Source organism: Cebus imitator, unplaced genomic scaffold (assembly GCF_001604975.1).
Source record: "Cebus imitator isolate Cc_AM_T3 unplaced genomic scaffold, Cebus_imitator-1.0 Scaffold418, whole genome shotgun sequence".
In the NCBI taxonomy this organism is placed as follows: Eukaryota; Metazoa; Chordata; class Mammalia; order Primates; family Cebidae; genus Cebus; species Cebus imitator.
Window position 1 is genome coordinate 1,789,290 of NW_016107733.1, and position 11,194 is coordinate 1,800,483.

The 11,194-nt window shown below is 38.3% G+C and overlaps 1 pseudogene; it reads left to right on the forward strand.

The window, feature by feature from the left end:
- LOC108289991 overlaps window positions 1-10,893 on the forward strand; it is a 19,938-nt pseudogene extending 9,045 nt beyond the window's left edge.
- The last annotated feature ends 301 nt before the right edge of the window (window positions 10,894-11,194 follow it).

The window sequence follows — 11,194 nt, forward strand, 5'->3', positions numbered from 1 at the left end:
TTTTTTTTGCTTTCCATTTGCTTGGTAAATTTTCCTCCATCCCTTTATTTTGAGCCTAGGTGTGTCTTTGCACATGAGATGGGTCTCCTGAATACAGCACACCAATGGGTCTTGAGTCTTTATCTAATTTGCCAGTCTGTGTCTTTTAATTGGGGCATTTAGCCCATTTACATTTAAGGTTAATATTGTTATGTGTGAAATTTATCCTGTTATTATGATGCTAACTGGTTATTTTGTTTGTTAGTTGATTTAGTTTCTTCATAGTGTTGATGGTCTTTACAACTTGGTATGTTTTTGCAGAGTCTGGTACCAGTTGTTCCTTTCCATATTTAGTGCTTCCTTCAGGAGCTTTTGTAATGCAGGCCTGGTGGTGACAAAATCTCCCAGAATCTGCTTGTCTGTAAAGGATTTTATTTCTCCTTCACTTACAAAGCTTAGTTTGGCTGGATATAATTTCTGGGTTGAAATTTTTTTGCTTTAAGAATGTTGAATATAGGCCTTCACTCTCTTTTTACAAACCTTATTGCAACTTACACAAGCCATTTACATGCTTGGACTTGCCTATTTTATCCTAAACATCCCTCTTTTCTAAATAACCTGTCATTTTATTTTAGGGCAAAAAGTTACCATGCAAGAGTTTTTTAAATATGATTTTTTATCTTTCCTTAGCAAAGAAATATTTTTATATTTTTAACTTTCCTTACATCATTCTTATTTACTAGTTCCTTTTGCCTATTTTCATAAATAAACTTTAAATAAAGTTTGAATTAGATAAAAATAATTTTTCCTTTAATAAGAACACTTTTTAAAGAAAATGCTTTTCTATAATATAATTTTAAAATTTGAAATATGCAGATATTTAATGAATGTCTGTTGTTTAAGTCAATATAACTTTAGATTTGAAATTATATGGCAAGTTTATTTGCAACAATTTATTCCATTTATCTAATTAATTAAATAATAGTTAGATTACTTATGAGGATTGTGATAGTTATCATTTGAAGTTATTTCCCTATTAGCCATTTTAATAGCTGTTGAATATCAGGTGTTTACCTAAATAAAAACTTTAAGATTAAGTGAATTTCTTTTGTCAGAAACTCAGGATTTAGCTGTTTCTATTGGATCATCAATATTACATTTTTTATTTATAAAAACATTACGTGAAGGTAATTATCTCTTGGCCTGCAAGTTTTATAACCCTCTTGGTAAATTCTGACACTGAAAATGTCTAGCAGAGATAAATATTAGACTGCTTGACCAATAAATCTAAACAATAACCTATGTTGACTATTCTGAAGCCATTTCTAATTTTATTTTGCCAATAATTTCATGCCAGCTTATTTATTTATATATTTTTTGAGACAGAGTCTCATTCTGCCATTCAGTTTGGAGTGCAGTGGTGTGATTTTGGCTCACTGCAACCTCCGCCTGCTGTGTTACAGTGATTCTCCTGCCTCAGTCTCATGAGTAGCTGGGACTACAGAGACGTGCCACCATGCCTGGCTAGTTTTTGTACTTTTAGTATGGATAGACAAGATTTCGCCATGTTGGCCAGGCTGGTCTCAAACTCCTGACCTGAGGTGATCTGCCACCTCAGCCTCCCAAAGTACTGGGATTGCAGGCATGAACCACTGCTCCTGGCCCTAACCAGCTTATTTATTAAGAATTTACTTAAGTTACATGAAATTGAAAAAGAATTTGTGCTTAAAGTTTCCATTTTTCTGACACAGAGTTGATTTTTGTGTTTTTTTTAATGCCAATTAATCAGAACTCTTTTACATAGTTTTGGCAGTGAAACATTATATATGTGACACATAAATTCAAATACATATTAGACATGCAGATAGAAATCTTATAGCTTTATAGGACTTTCTTTTTTTCCTAATTTAGACTTCTAATTTTTTGATAACCTCTTTTATTACCCTAGGCAATTGTCAGCTAGATAGCCCAAAGTTTAAATACTAGTAAGTCCTTAGTAAACATCACAGCAAAATTTACATCTCAGGATACAGAGAGAGAGAGAAAGAGTCTGGTGTGCCAGTAGAGATTAAAAATGGATGCTAAATCAATCATAAAATTATAGAAATCTACCATACTATTGCATAAGAAGACCAACTGTATTTAATGGATAGATTTAAATTTAGCCTTTAGCCTCTACTTTTTAGCTGCATCTCTGAGCCTTGGGCAGAGATCATGCTGAATCCTGGTTACCGAAAAAGATAGAGATAACATGGAATTAGGTCATGTAATGATTTTGTAGTGTACTTTGTTACAAAGACTTTTTTTTTGAGACGGAATTTCACTCTTGTTACCCAGGCTGCAGTGCAATGGCGCGATCTTGGCTCATGGCAACCACTGCCTCCTGGGTTCAAGCAATTCTCCTGACTCATCCTTCCGAGTAGGTGGGACTACAGGTGCCCGCCACCATGCCCAGCTAATTTTTGTATTTTTTTTTTGAGACAGAGTCTCACTCTTGTTACCCAGGTTGGAGTGCAATGGCGCGATCTCGGCTCACGGCAACCTCCATCTCCTGGGTTCAGGCAATTCTCCTGCCTCAGCCTCCTGAGTAGCTGGGATTACAGGCATGTGCCACCATGCCCAGCTAATTTTTTGTATTTTTAGTAGAGACGGGGTTTTACCATGTTGACCAGGATAGTCTCGATCTCTTGACCTCGTGATCCACCCGCCTCGGCCTCCCAAAGTGCTGGGATTACAGGCTTGAGCCACCGCGCCCGACCTGTATTTTTATTTTTAAATTTATTTTACTTTAGGTGCACCCATCACCTGAGCAGTGTACACTGTACCCAATGTATAGTCTTTTATCCCTCACCCCCTCCCACCTTTCCTCTTGAGTTTCCCAAGTCCACTATGCCATTTTTATGCCTTTGCATCCTCATAGCTTAGCTTTCACTTACAAGTGAGAACATAGGGTTTTCCCTTCATGAATGACTTCATTTAGAATAATGGTCTCCAACTTCATCCAGGTTGCTGTGAATGCCATCATTTCATTCTTTTTTATGGCCGAGTAGTATTCCATGGCATATATATATAAAACCATGTTTTCGGCCGGGCACGGTGGCTCAAGCCTGTAATCCCAGCACTTTGGGAGGCCGAGGCGGGTGGATCACAAGGTCAAGAGATCGAGACCATCCTGGTCAACATGGTGAAACCCCGTCTCTACTAAAAATACAAAAAAAAAAAACCACATTAGCTGGGCATGGTGGTGCGTGCCTGTAATCCCAGCTACTCAGGAGGCTGAGGCAGGAGAATTGCCTGAACCCAGGAGGCGGAGGTTGCGGTGAGCCGAGATCGCGCCGTTGCACTCCAGCCTGGGTAACATGAGTGAAACTCCGTCTCAAAAAACAAACAAACAAACAAAAAAACCCCCATGTTTTCTTTACAGACTTGTTGCTTGATGGGCATTTGGTTTCATGTTTTTACAATTGTGAATTGTGCTGGTATAAAAAAGTGTGTGCAAGTGTTTTTTTATATAGTGACTTATTTCCCTCTAGGTAGGTACCCAGTAGTGGAACAAATAATAGATCTACTTTTAGTTTTTTAAGGAGTTGTCATACTTTTTTCCTAGTGGTTGTACTAGTTTCCATTCTGACCAGCAATGTAAAAGTTTTCCCTTTTCACCACATACATCCCAATCTATTATTTTTTTGATTTTTTGATTATGGCCATTCTTGCAGGAGTAAGGGGTGGTATTGCATTGTGGTTTTGATTTGTATTTCCCTGATAATTAGTGATGTTGAGCATTTTTCCATATGCTCTTTGGCCATTTGTATATCTTCTTTGGGAATTGTCTTGAGTCTCAGCACTTTGAGAGGCTCAGGTGGGTGGATTGCTTGAGCCCAGGAGTTTGAGTCAGGCTGGGCAGCATAGTGAAACACTGTCTCTACAATTGAGGCATTGCTCTCCATAATTTTGAACTTTCCTTCAGATTTGACCAAGTCAGGTATAGTTAATCAAATCCAATGGGAAAAAGTTCAAAACAACAAACAGGAACAAAAAAATAAAGAAAAAAGTTAAGCAAAACAAACAATTGGACAATTTATACAATTACTGGGTTTTCTAATGGTAGAAGAAATTAAGGCCAGCTGTTCGTTAATTGAAATTTTAGTCAATGAGGAGAAATCCCATGACAAAACTCAAATTCAGCTACTTACCTAGGAATGGGGCTTAGGCTCAAGATTACTCTCTACCATCCTAGAAGTAAGAAAAAACTAAAATGTGTGTTCCCTGTTAGAAATCAGCTGAAACTCCAAAAGGGAGTTGCCTTCTTTCCCTCTTTGTGGAAGCAAAAACACTCACCTGCCTTGTTGGAAGTGAGTAAAACTCCAGAAAAGGAATTGTATGGCAAAATGAACCTTAGACCTCAACCAAATTTTGGGAGATCAGGGTTTCTCTGGAGGGGGGGGTTTCCTGGACTTTAGCAAATTGTCCCATTGATTTGAACAATAATAATAGCTCAGGTTGGTACCAAGTACTGATATGAGATTTTTCAAAAGTCAGGGACACCTCCACTCATAATCCCTTTGTGGTTACCAGTTTGTAAACCAAGAAGTATCTAAGCCAAGTCTTAATCAATTTAGAAGTTTATTTTGCCAAAATTAATTAAGAACAATGCCAGGAGAAAGAACATGGAATGACAGAAACAGTCTGTGATCTGTGCCGTTCTCCAAGGGTGATTGTGAGGGCTTCAAAGGGGAAAAGCAGGCTGCAGGGCAATTAATATTGTACAATGAAAAATGCATAGTTATTTTATTCAGTAAAAATGGGAAAATAGGCATGGAAAAGGCAAATGACTTGTCTAAGTTTATCTAAGAAACCTGTGGTGAAGTTAAGTCTTCCCATACCTATGGAATTGTTTCTCAAAGAACCTACTGTTCTCTGCTATCTTGACAAGACCTCACTGTATTTTTGTGAAATTTATCATGTGTTTCATTCATTTATTTAGAACTGTGGCCTTAATAGCCGTACATTAGTAAAGCTATGATATTCCTATACAAAAAACAGAAAATTCCCAGAGCAGAATAACTTCTATTCCGGTAAGAAGATTTTCCTTTGAAAGTTGATCTCTAATGCTTCTGATGCCTTGAACAAAATTTTCTGAGTATGACAAATGCTCCAAGTAGGACAGTGTCAAACAGCTGAAAATGGACATCCCCTCAACCCTCAGGAACACACTCTGACTTTTAACAAGAGAAGGAAATCACCAATGACGAGACATTAGCATGACCAAGGCTGATCTCACAAATAATTTGTCAACTATTGACAAGTTCTGTCATAAAGCATTTATAGAGTCTCTTCAGGCTGGTGCTGATGTTTTTATGATTAGGCAAAGAGTTTGGTGTTTTTTCTTCTGCCAGTCTCGTGACTGATAAAGTTATTGTGATCATAAAGTATAATGATGATGAATAGTATGCCTGGGAGTCTTATGCTGGAGATTCCTTTACTGTACATGCTGACCATGTTGAGCTCATTGGTAGTGGTACCAAAGTGATCCTCCACCTTAAAGAAGACCAGACAGATTTCTTACAAGAGAGGTGGGTCAAATAAATAGTAAAGAATCACTTAAAGTTCATAGGCTATCATATTACTTTTTATTTGGAAAAGGAATAAGAGAAAGTCACTGACGATTGAAGCTGAGGAAGATAAAGGTGAGAAAGAAGATAAAGATGATGAAGAAAAGCCCAGGATTGAAGATGTGGGTTCAAATGAAGAGCATGACACTGGTATGGATAAGAAAAAAAGAAAAGCAAGGCTTGGTGAAGTGGCTCATGCCTGTAATCCCAGCACTTTGGGAGGCTGAGGCAGGTGGATCGCTTGAGGTCAGGAGTTCAAGACCAGCCTGGCCAACATGGTGAAACCCCATCTCTACTAAAAATATAAAAGTTAGCTGGACATGGTGGCCCACACTTGTAGTCCCAGATCCTCAGGTGGCTGAGGCAGGAGAATCATTTGAACCTGGGAGGTGGAGGTTGTAGTGAGCCAAGAGGGTGCCACTGTACTCCAGCCTGGGCAATAGAGTGAGACTCAAAAAAAAAAAAAAAAATTCTGCGAAAGATTAGCAAAGTTGGAAAATTTCTAATTAACATAAGGCAATTAAAAGAACTTCTTAGGTGATGAAAGTAAGACATGTTTTTGGTTAAGGGATTAAAAAAAGGTAGTTTTTGTCCCAAAGTAGAATGACTGGCTGTTCCAAAACTAGAAAGAGAAAAGGTTGTAGAAGGTTTGTGGAAGATGAATCTTATAAAATAAATTTTATGTGTGATTATATTGGCTGAAGTTAGAAGGGAAGTTTTCTGTTTTTCTAAAATTGAACATTAATTTCAAAGGTATACACTGATACAAAACTAGAATTTGTTAAAACAAGATTTTTCTTGGAGTGTCGAGCTGCTCTTAGTGGCAAATAATGAAAGGTTGTTCTTTACCTTTTCACTTTTTAAAAAGTTCCCAAATGATTTGTGAGATCAGCCTTTGTCATGCCAATGCCTTGTCACTGGTGATTTCCTTCTCTTGTTCAAAGTCAGGGTGTGTTCCTGAGGGCTGGGGTAATGTCCATTTTCAGCTGTTTGATACTGTCCAACTTGGAACGTTTTGTCATATTCTCAGAAAATTTTGTTCAAGGCATCAGAAGCATTGGAGATCAACTTTCAAAGGAAAATCTTACAGAAATAGAAGGTATTCTGCTCTGGTTGAAAAGAAGTATGTATTTTATCATAATAGTTCCCTGTGTTTTATGTTGTCTTTATTAAGCCTTTGATTACTTAAGAAAATTGAGTCTTCTCTATTAAAGAGCTCAGGTTTTTCTACAAGTAGGCATCTTTTTCTTTAAAAAAAGAAATATGTAACTCTGTGTTTGCCTTTTTCTTTTCTTTTTGACACAGAGTCTTTCTCTGTCACCCAGGCTGGATTGCAGTTGCAATGGCTGGATTGCTTGGCTCACTAGCAGCCTTAACCTCCTGGGTTTGCGTGATCTTTTCACCTCAGCCATCCAACTAGCTAGGACTACAGGTGTGTACCACCATGCCTAGCAAATTTTTTATTTTTTGTAGAGATGAGGTTTTGCCATGTTGTCCTGTTTTTTTTTTTTTTTTTTTTTTTTTTTTTTTTTTTTTTTTTTTTTTTTTTTTTTTTTTTTTTTTTTTTTTTTTTTTTTTTTTTTTTTTTTTTTTTTTTTTTTTTTTTCTGTTTTTTTTTAAGCGATAAGATCTTGATCTATTGCCCAAGCTAGAGCACAGTGGTATGATCATAACCAAGTGCAGCCTTGAACTTCTAGGCACAAGCAATTCTCCTGCCTCTCAAATATCTAGGACTACAGGGGTATGCCACCATGCATGGCTAATTTTTCTTTCTTTCTTTTTTTCCCCTTTTTCTTTTTTTGGTGGAGATAGCATGTACCATATTGCTTAGACTGGTCTTGAACTCCTGGCCTCAATGAATTCTCCCACCTCAAGGCACTGGGATTACAGTGTGTTTGCCTTTTAAAGTCTTTTAATTATCACTCTGGTTAAATGAGTTACTATTATTTCCACAGTGACCTGCTATTCTATTTTTATCAGGTGTCTTAAACCTTTGATATTTTTGACAAACTTTTTAAGATCAAACTCTTAAGTCTGTTAAAAAAATTTGCCTGAACCACATCTCTACTAAAATACAAATATTAGTTGAACATGATAGTGGGTGTTTGTAATCCCAGCTACTCGGGAAGCAGAGACAGGAGAATCACTTGAACCCGGAGACAGTGTTTGCTGTGAGCCGAGATTGCACCACTGCACTCTATCCTGGGTGGCTGAGCAAGACTCCATCTCAAAAAACAAAAAATTACTTGAAATTAACTTTGGAATTTTTCAGTTGGGCCCATGAAAAGCTACAAAGGATGTGTTTCTCGTCTTGTAAGGATACTAATTAGGTTTATATTGTGTGTTGTGTTATAGGGGAACCATTGTCAAATAAGTGATACTGGACATTTTGAATTATATCTATGGGTGTATTATTTATATCAATGTTCTAAAAATTTTGTGGGATTCTTAGAAATCTGATATGTTGTCATTCATAATATTGGCTACTATGTTGAAATGTTGTATGACACAGGAATAACCAAATTTTCTGGCCAATTGCTGATTATAATAAATGTGTCAGATTTTAACCATGGTCATGATAAGTCTTTGTTAACCCCAGAGAATGGTTTCAATTCTTCTCTAAAAGCATTTGCAATCAGCTATAGTACAAAGTTGCTTCTTCTTCAAGGAAACTCATGACAAGTAAGAATGGAAAGAGCTCTGATAAATACAGTTTTTGAATAACCTTAATGTTATACCATTAAACTGGGTAAGATTTCTAAGAACTCTAGAAAACTGACTGTTTTATAAAACCGCTAACCCAACATGAAGCACAACAATAATTATATACCAAGGAAATATTTGGTAGCGGCAGAATTTTATGCTAAGTGAGTCAGTATTGAAATTATTAAGGTATGCCATTTGAATGAAGTCCGTGACCCAAATCAAATCACTGAAGCACAGTACAGTACCATGCATCTTAATTAGAGAAAAAAAATGATATTTAAGAGAATACAAATCTAATGTAAAATGTGGAAAGATAGTTTTCCTATGAGTTTTCTTTTTTATTTTAAATTTTAAATATTTATTTATTTGTTTTTATTACATTTTAGGTTTTGATGTACATGTGAAGAACATGTAAGATTGCTCCATAGGTACACACATGGCAGTGTGATTTGCTGCCTTCCTCCCATCACCTATATCTGGCATTTCTCCCCATGCTATCTCTCCCCAACTCCAGACCCCCTGCTGTCCTTCCCCTATTTCCCCATGACAGACCCCAGTGTGTGATGCTCCCCTCCCTGTGTCCATGTGTTCTCATTGTTCAACACCCACCTATGAGTGAGAACACGGGGTGTTTGATTTTCTGTTCTTGTGTCAGTTTGCTGAGAATGATGGTTTCCAGGTTCATCCATGTCCCTACAAAGGACACGAACTCATCGTTTTTGATGACTGCATAGTATTCCATGGTGTATATGTGCCACATTTTCCCTGTCCAGTCTATCATCGATAGGCATTTGGGTTGGTTCCAGGTCTTTGCTATTGCAAACAGTGCTGCAATGAACATTCGTGTGCATGTGTCCTTATAGTAGAACAATTTATAAACCTTTGGATACATACCCAGTAATGGGATTGCTGGGTCAAATGGAATTTCTATTCCTAGGTCCTTGAGGAATCGCCACACTGTCTTCCACAATGGTTGAACTACTTTACACTCTCACTAACATTGTAAAAGTATTCCTATTTCTCCACATCCTCTCCAGCATCTGTTGTCTCCAGATTTTTTAATGATTGCCATTCTAACTGGCATGAGATGGTATCTCAATGTAGTTTTAATTTGCATTTCTCTAATGAGCAGTGATGATGAGCATTTTTCCATATGTTTGTTGGCCTCATGTATGTCTTCTTTTGTAAAGTATCTGTTCACATCCTTCACCCACTTTTGAATGGGCTTGTTTGTTTTTTTTCTTGTAAATCTGTTTTAGTTCTTTGTNGGCTTGTTTGTTTTTTTTCTTGTAAATCTGTTTTAGTTCTTTGTAAATTCTGGATATCAGCCCTTTGTGTGATGGGTAGATTGCAAAAATTTTTTCCCAATCTGTTGGTTGCCAATTCACTCTAATGACTGTTTCTTTTGCTGTGCAGAAGCTCTGGAGTTTGATTAGGTCCCATTTGCCTATTTTGGCTTTTGTTGCCAATGCTTTCAGTGTTTTGATCATGAAGTCCTTCCCTAGGCATATGTCCTGAATGGTTTTGCCTAGATTTTCTTCTAGGGTTTTATGGTGTTAGGTCTTATGTTTAAGTGTTTAATCCATCTGGAGTTAATTTTATTGTAAGGTGTCAGGAAGGGGTCCAGTTTCTGCTTTCTGCACATGGCTAGCCAGTTTTCTCAACACCATTTATTAAACAGGGACTTCTTTCCCATTGCTTGTTTTTGTCAGGTTTGTCAAAGATCAGATGGTTTTAGATGTGTGGTGTTACCTCCGAGCTTCTGTTCTGTTCCATTGGTCTATATCTCTGTTTTGGAGCCAGCACCGTGCTTTTTTGATTACTGTAGCCTTGTAGTATAGTTTGAAGTCTGGTAGTGTGATGCTTCCTGCTTTGTTCTTTTTGCTTCGAATTGATTTTGCTATGCGGGCTCTCTTTTGGTTCCATATGAAGTTTAAGGTGGTTTTTCCCAGTTCTGTGAAGAAGGTCATTGGTAGCTGGATGGGGATAGCATTGAATCTGTAAGTTACTTTGGGCACTATGGTCATTTTCACGATATTGATTATTCCTAACCATGAACATGGAATGTTTCTCCATCTGTTTGTGTCCTCTCTTATTTAACTGAGCAGTGATTTGTAGTTCTACTTGAAAAGGTCCTTTTCATTCCTTGTTAGTTATATTCCTAGGTATTTTATTCTCTTTGTAGCAGTTGTGAATGGCAGTTCGTTCTTGATTTGGCTCTCTTTAAGTCTGTTATTGGTATATAGGAATGCTTGTGGAGGATGATCCAAGATGGCCGTTTAGGAACAGCTCAGGATTGCAGCTCCCAGTGAAAGCGCAGAGGGTGAGTGGACGCCGCGTTTTTATTGCCTGCAGACTAGGAAATTCCCAGGCAGAGGAGCTCCATGGTCGCCAGCACGGCTGTTTCGGCCAGCGCGGCTGTGCCGGCTGGCGCCGCTGCTTTGCCCCGCGCGGCTGCTTTGTCGGCACCCCGGAGCCGCGGTTCTCTGTACAAAATACACCGGTCCGGGTGCCCTTTTGGCTGACGATTGGAGCCATGGGAAGTCACCCATTCACTGGTTCAAAAAGGGGACTGAGCAGAGAACCAGGACAGTAGATTCCAGGGCAAAAAAAAAAAAGAAAGAAAAAAGCACCACAAATTTCAGTGCCGCTGTTTAAGCCAGCGCAGTGAGTGGCCGCAGGGGAAAACGAATAGACCATGGAGCCTCTTCAACAGGCGACTGGAACACCAACTTAAAAAAGGAGCTGAGGCAGGGAGCCAGGCGACCACGCTCGGCTGGCCCCACCCCCACAAAAGAACAGCAACCAGAAACTCTGGATTGAGAGTTTCACAGCAAGCGCAGCTGAACCCGGGACGGTCCAGCTCTGTGGGGGAGGGGCGTCTGCCATTACCGAGG